Raw genomic sequence first — 8,225 nt, forward strand, 5'->3', positions numbered from 1 at the left:
TGAGGGGCCTGAGGGCTCTGGAGATGTAGAGTACTATGCAGGGGCATCCAGTGGACCCATCTATAACAGCATCATTGTCATCATCGGCTCTCTGATGGCCCTCGTCATGGGCCACTGGATGATGGTGATTTAGGGATGGAGGAGAAGAGGGGAGATGCAGAGATAAATACTTACAGTATATGTCAACACAACAGGACTCAAACAGACTGGTATCCTGCACCAAATGGGAATCTGTAGCACTGAAGACTAATAGCATATGACTCCCACCCATTCATCCTGTGATGTTTTGTTGTAACAGAGAAAAGACCATATCTCTAAGCCTTCCTGTAAATATACACAGGTTTCTGAGACAGATACTTTTTCAAAGAACTGTACAAGGTAACATTGAACACATACGTCTATGTATAATTTATATAACAGTTTGCCGCCACTGTAACACTAAGATTTCAGCTTTTGATTTTTCATGAATTCGCAAACTTTCTAAAAACATGTTTTTGTCATTATGGGTGATTGAGTATAGATTCATGGGAAACAATTGCAATTAAATCAATTTACAATTACAACATAGTAAAATGTGCTAAAAGTGAAGAGGTACGAATACTTTTTGAAGATACTGTATATTCATGCAATTGAGTAATATATACTGTCTGTATATACGTATATTATATATTTTGATGTGTTCTTTATGAAATATATATAATATAGATTTATATATTTGATACTGTATTACTTTTGTATGCAATTCATGCAGGTTGTGTGTATGTATGTAAGTGGGGTTTAAACATCCCTGTAAATAGATGTAATTTAGTGTGTGTTAGTGTGGACTATAAACCTCTTAGATTGTAATGGGGTTTAAATATCTTGTATTACAACACAATTGCATAAATTATATATATATATATGCAATTGCATATTATGCATTTGTGTCTATATTGATTTGAGTGGGGTTTAAATTGTGGGGTCTATGAATTGTATTCTTTACTCTATAAAAAATTTGAGTTAGAACCCATAAAAAACAATATGCACTAAATAACTCTTTGATTGGGGATTAAACATCAATGTATATATTGCTATGGCATTTAGTGTGTATATATTGATTTCAGTGTGGTTTTAAATTTAAATTAAATTAAATACGTTCTTGAAAATGTTGCTCTATGTACGTATATTTATGTATACAATTTAGAGTGTATAGTCGTGTGAGTTGGGTTTAAAAAAAATCTCTGTATATACTTATGTTGTTTAGGGAGTGTTAATTGATTTGAGCTTTAAAGGTCTATCTATAATATAGTATTATGCAATTTACTGTAGTGTGTGAATAATGATGTGTGTGGGCTTTAAACATCTATAAATATATTTGGTAACACTTAACTTGAAGGGTGTGTAACATATTTCAAATCACTAATTTATAAATCATTGTTTAAACATTCATGAAATGGTCATGTCAGTCAAAAAACATTTATTGTAAACATTCATTTTAAGTGATATTAGATACTTTATGCAGTATGTGAATTTGAATAAAAATGAATTTGTTATACATACCATGAATCTAAAATGAATAAAGACAACAAATGGGATGTTTACATTATATTACAATGAATTCTGCCTCATGCACAAAGTTTCACCTTCCGCAGTCAGCAACATACACAGTTTACTCAGAATCCTTCTGCCCTATACAATCACCCAAATACATTACTGCCAATAGAACTGTGTTACAGTTTTTCTCCAATGCTTTGGCTCAATTCTTGAAACAGAAATGACATTCTCAAAGCTCTAAGTGCATTTGGCAAAATTGTCTATATGGTTCAGCACAAATACATAGATCACCTTCAAAAGGTCATATCTCACCCAAAACAGTTAACTCATGCTTCAAAACCAAATAATTTTCTCATATAAATAGTCAGTGCCCCCAAAATGAAAAGTTCCTTCTCGATTGCTTTGGCTCATCTTTCGAGAAAACCCCCCCCCAAAAAACAGTGGACCTTAAAAATATCCCTCATGTGCACTGTGCTACAGTTACTGTAGTAGATGGTTTCTTTCCAGTGTCTTCAATCTACCCAGACGCTCCCATGTTACCCCGCTCCTCATCTCCCTCCACTGGCTTCCCATTACAGCCCGTATCAGATTCAAAACCCTGGTACTGACCTTCTGAGCAGTGAACGGGACTGCATCAAGTCTCTCGTCCAGCCTTACACCCCCACCCACCACCTACGGTCTTCCTCTGACAACCGTCTGGTGGTCCCACCTCTCAAGAGCGCCCGCTCCCAGCCCAAGCTCTTCTCCTGTCTGGCCCCCCAATGGTGGAATCACCTCCCCACCTCCATCAGAGACACTGACTGTCTCCCCACCTTCAAGAAAAGGCTAAAGACGTACTTGTTCCAGGAGTACAACGGTACTCAGGAATGATTTGCTGGACCTGATGTTAGTTTTACTGTAACTACATGCTCTTATGTTTCTTCCCATTGGCACTTATTTGCTTTTCACAATGTATGCTTCATGTTTTGGCTACCCACAATGTTTTTGGGGCTATCTCGTTGTTTATGATCATTGACCTATGCACTTTTGTAAAGCTCTCTCTTGGAAGTCGCTTTGGATAAAAGTGTCTGCTAAATGAATAAATGTAAAATGTAAATGTGTATCAAACAGAAAAAAGATTACAGTAATTCAAGAGTAGCCTACAAGGTTTCACATCACATACTGCACTCACACTGCCATGGAATTGTTACTGTAATTGCCATACATCATGGTTACTGTAACAGGAAATGTGTACAACACAATATACTGTCATACAATAAGCACATCAAAACTAACATCATGTATAACCTACATTACAGTTTTTCTCAGTCGCTTTGGTGCATTTCTCACATCACTATTTACATTTGCACAACAGTTAGTTCAACCTCCACAACATTTAGTCGTTTGTGCACATCATAGTAGCAGTTTCTCATTCCTTCCAACAAATTGCAAGTGCGTTTGGACATGCATCAATTGCTTTCATACAACTCTGCTGTTTTATAACATTATCATTTGCTTATGTCATGTCAGTCAAAATTAACTATACTTGTGAATGCTGAATAGTCATTCCATATAAAACTAATAGTCCTCATTTCATTGTTTGAGTCATTATATACAAAAATGTTGAACAAGTTGTCAAAATCTGTCAAGCTAATTTTACAAAGTTTTTTAAAATCTTTTTTTTCCTGAAAATGTCTCCTAAATTGAACCATTTCTCTCAGGTGAATCTCAGCTTTCACTGAAGAGAAGGGGTGTGTGAAGTATCAGTTGCAACCAATGATAAGCCACTTCTCTATAATCACTGTCAGAGCTGAGTCCCATAAACCCCCACTTTACAAGCACATATGAACCAAGCAGGACATAGTGTGTACCATTTCTTCAATACTGTGACACAGAAATGGAAGGTCAGCCTTGAGGAAGAGGGGTGAGGGTGCGGGGAGGAAGGGGACAAAACAGGGGAAGAGGAAGAAGAGGCCAAGTACATAGGTGGATCCCTGATGTTGTTGTTGCATGTTGTACTGCAATATTGTATACCGTTGTGCACAGCTGTACCCAAAGGGAGTTTATATTTGTTATAAATAAGGGTGTATTTTTTCGTTTGCACAATGCTGTGAACAAATTAGAATTGCAAAGAGCATATGCAGTAAAAATGTGAAACATACATATTCAGTGTCTTGTACTCATTTACCTCCCTAAATACAGTAATGTGTAACTTTACTGTATTTTTCAAATGGCTGTGCAAATAGTATATAGTGCTGTCTTGAGCATTTTCAGGTAGTGTCACCAAGATCTGACTTTTTTGCATTGGAAAACATTTACAGAGTAAACTGTCATAATGAAAACATGACAAAGCCATTTGACTATCTTGTTCATAAACAATGGTGTCGGGCCTTTTAATCTTGATGACACTGACACTTTCATTGACATGAATACTTGCTTTTGAGGAATGAGTTATCCATTTTGAGCAAGTGACACGCTTTTGCAGGTTATTAACTAGGTTTTGCAGTTTGTACTAATTGTTTTGAGAACTGCATTAACTGTTGTGCAAATGTAAATAGTGATGTGAGAAATGCACCAAAGCAACTGAGAAAAACTGTAACAACACATACAGTAAGAAAGTAAAGCAAAGCTGGAGTTTCACTACATTTTACATTTAGCAGACGCTCTTATCCAGAGTGACTTACAGTGAGTACAGGGACATTCCCCCGAGGCAAGTAGGGTGAAGTGCCTTGCCCAAGGACACAACGTCATTTGGCACATCTGGGAATCGAACTGGCAACCTTCTGATTACTAGCCCGACTCCCTCACCGCTCAGCCATCTGACTGTTCCCAAGTGAGGACTAGTTGTCGTCCTCACTCTCCTGCTCTTCCTTGCGCTCCTGTCTGGCCACAGATTTTATCGAAATCACATCTGATGTTCTCCCTTGCGATGCAACAGGGAAAGAATCGTTGTGCATGCCGCAACAATCCCCTACACTGATCTGCTGTGACATCATCACAAGCAGCATCCATTGCCTGGAGCAGGGACCTCTGGTTTTGAGCCCGGTGCTCATAGACCCTCCACCTCCATGCAGAAAAAAACTCCTCCATAGGATTGAGGAATGGGGAGTAAGGTGATAAGAGCACCATTAGCATTCTTGGATGGGTAGTGAACCCTGATGAGTGGGCCACGGTGGAAGCTTACATTGTCCCACACAATGACAAATGTAAGCAAGTGAGGCCCTACCAAACCCCTCTCATGTAGAGGGATAAGATCGGAGTGCAGGCGGTCCAAGAACACCAGGAGATTTTGATAGTGGAGTGAACTATTGTGCAGGTGATGATGTACACAAGGAAATTATGCCAACATGTTTTGCAGAGAACGACCACTTGACTGAGAAGCAACAGTCAGTTTAGACCAGCAAGATATTTTCAATTGGTAATTGGCCTAATTGAAGGCAATTATACCTAACCATTTCAAAGATGTGCTAAATCATTTGAAATTTGTGCACACTGTAGGCAATTGCACTTGTCATTTACGAGGATGTGCTAATACAATTGCAATTTGATTAAAGGAATGAAAAATTCCAACCCCCGCCGTGTCTGTGCAAAATACAAAAACGTTGATGCGTATGGGAGGGAATGTTAAGGGGGGGGAGGGGGGGTTTAAATCCAATATTCACAATTCACACTGGCTATAACCCTGGTACCTTCTCGAAACACAATCACGTTATATCACTAGTTACCACTAGTAGGAACTTTCGCGCTGTCTTCGGGTCGTTGTGACCCACCATCGTGTCTACATTGTCTGCATTGACATTGTACCGCCACCCTCGCGCAGTCTTCGGGTCGTTGTGACCCACCGCCGTGTCTACATTGTCTGCATTGACATTGCTCCGCCACACTCATGCTGTGTTCGGGCCGTTGTGACCCACAGCAGTGTCTGCGTTGTCTATTATGTCACCGCCACCCTCGCGCTGTATCGGGGTAGTTGTGACCCACAGAAGTGTCTATTACGACACCGACACCCTTGTGCTGTCTCGGGGTCGTTGTGACCCTCTGAAATAAATGTTGGGCTTATGTACAATGAATGTGTTTTAAAATAAGTTTACAGTTGGCAGAAAGGATTTGGGTCAAGCTTGATACAATGAATGTTGATTCAACTCCATTTGGTAGAGATGCCATCTGCAGTTTTATGACACCTAACTAGGAGATGTCTACAGACGTGAAGTCTGGGTGACTTGAGAGTTCTTGTCACCTGGGGCGAAGAAGCAGTTGGTCTGGAGACAATGTGGATTCAACTGTATTGTTCTAAGGAGTAAGCCAATGACAGAAGAGAGTCTGGGTGACTTGAGAGTGTTTACTTCAGTGCCACACATTACATGACAGTGCTTATTTTTCTGCCTAAAACAGGTCAAACTGACTCAAATCAAATGTATTTCATCCGAACCACATACTAATGACAAGATTTTGGCTTCAGAATCATGTTTTGTATGAAACTTCTTGGTGAATGGTTTCCCATCACTATGACTGTTCTATCATGTTAATCTTGGAGTTGTATACATGGGAAAAGGGTTTTGGCTGTATTTCATACTATCCACATACTACTGACAAGATTTAAAAATTAGATTCTGCTTTTGAAACATTCAATTTTTTATAGCTTTAAAATGCTTTTCAGCTCCTGAATACCATTTTCAATGCATTTGCATTGTTTTGTATGACACTTCTGGCTGAATGGTTTCCCATCAACGTTGACTGTTATAACATGTTTCTCTTGGTGGTTTAAACCTGGGAAACGGGTTTTGGCATTGAAATTGAGTGTTACTAGTCAGTAATACGTTTACTTCAGTGCCACACATTACATGACAGTGCTTATATTTCAGCCTAATACAGGTCAAACTGAATATAATCAGAATCAAAATCAGAATTCGGTTTATTCGCCATGTATGTTATACAACACGGAATTTACTGTGGCAGGGAGGTGCATTACATTTACATTTAGTCATTTAGCAGACGCTCTTATCCAGAGCGACTTACAGTAAGTACAGGGACATTCCCCCGAGGCAAGTAGGGTGAAGTGCCTTGCCCAAGGACACAACGTCAGTTTGCATGACCGGGAATCGAACTGGCAACCTTCGGATTACTAGCCCGATTCCCTCACCGCTCAGCCACCTGACTCCCACCTGACTTAGTACAAACACTAAACATATACGAATATGAAATTAAGTAAAGGTACAGAAGTTTAACTATTCCTAAGAACTAAACAATCTAAGAATAAAACAATTTAAATATAAAATAAAATATATATAAAAATAAGAATAAGAATGAGCAGCATGAGTGGTCAACATAGTGCAATAGTGCAATCAGATACTGGGTTAAATAATGAATGAATGTCAGTGGGAGTCCTTGGCCTTGTTGAAGAGGCCAGTAGCAGATGGAAAGAAACTGTTCTTATGGCGTGAGGTTTTGGTCCTGATGGACCGCAGCCTTCTGCCGGAGGGGAGTAGCTGGAACAGGGAGTGGCCAGGGTGGGAGGGGTCGGCCACAATCTTCCTCGCTCGCCTCAGGGTCCTCAAGGTGTGCAGGTCCTCAAGGGTAGGCAGATTGCAGCCGATCACCTTCTCAGCAGTGCGGATGATACGCTGCAGTCTGCTCTTGTCCTTGGCAGTGGCAGCAGCGTACCAGATGGTGATGGAAGAGGTGAGGATGGACTCAATGATGGCTGTGTAGAAGTGCACCATCATTGTCTTTGGCAGGTTGAATTTCTTCAGCTGCCATAGGAAGTACATCCTCTGTTGTGCTTTCTTGGTGAGGGAGCTGATGTTTAGTTCCCACTTGAGGTCCTGGGAGAGGATGGTGCCCAGGAAGCGGAAGGACTCCACAGTGTTAACTGGGGAGTCGCACAGGGTGATGGGGGTGAGTGGGGCTGTATTCTTCCTGAAGTCCACAACCATCTCCACTGTCTTAAGAGCATTGAGCTCTTAGTTGTTCTGGCTGCACCAGGTCACCAGGTTGTCAGCTTCCCACCTATAATCAGACTCGTCCCCGTCAGAGATGAGCCCAATGTGTCGTCCGCAAACTTCAGAAGTTTGACAGAAAGATGACTGGAGGTGCAACTGTTGGTGTACAGGGAGAAGATCAGAGGGGAAAGGACGCAGCCCTGAGGAGATCCGGTGCTGATGGACCGGGAGTCAGAGACTTGTGTTCCCAGCTTAACTGGGAACGCACTGCTTCCTGTCTGACAGGAAGCAGTGCGTTCACTGTCTGACAGGAAGTCTGTGATCCACCTGCAGGTGGAGTCGGGCACGTTCATCTGGGAGAGCTTGTCCTGAAGCAGGGTGGGGATGATGGTGTTGAAGGCAGAGCTGAATCAACCGTATTTCATCCTATCCACATGCTACTGACAAGATTTTGGCTGCAGAATCAGGTTTGGAGACATTACGTTTTTTATTGCTTGAAGGTGCTTTTCAGCTCCTGAATATTTTTTATTTATTTTTTTCGTTTATTTAGGGACAGTGCACATTAATCAACGTTTCAGTAAAGGTTCCGGAGTTAGCCAGTCGTCTAATTTTCAGGTTATTAAAAACAGTTACAATACAAACAATCATTAAACAATGATCACACGCAGAGCAACGTAGGACAAGCAAGACATAGCATACAGATAGAGCAACATAGAACAAAAATCAACAAGACAAAATCCATAAAAGCAACAAAGTGTTTCCACACCTCACAAG

The sequence above is a fragment of the Osmerus mordax genome, chromosome 24 (genome assembly GCF_038355195.1).
Source record: "Osmerus mordax isolate fOsmMor3 chromosome 24, fOsmMor3.pri, whole genome shotgun sequence".
Classification (NCBI taxonomy): Eukaryota; Metazoa; Chordata; class Actinopteri; order Osmeriformes; family Osmeridae; genus Osmerus; species Osmerus mordax.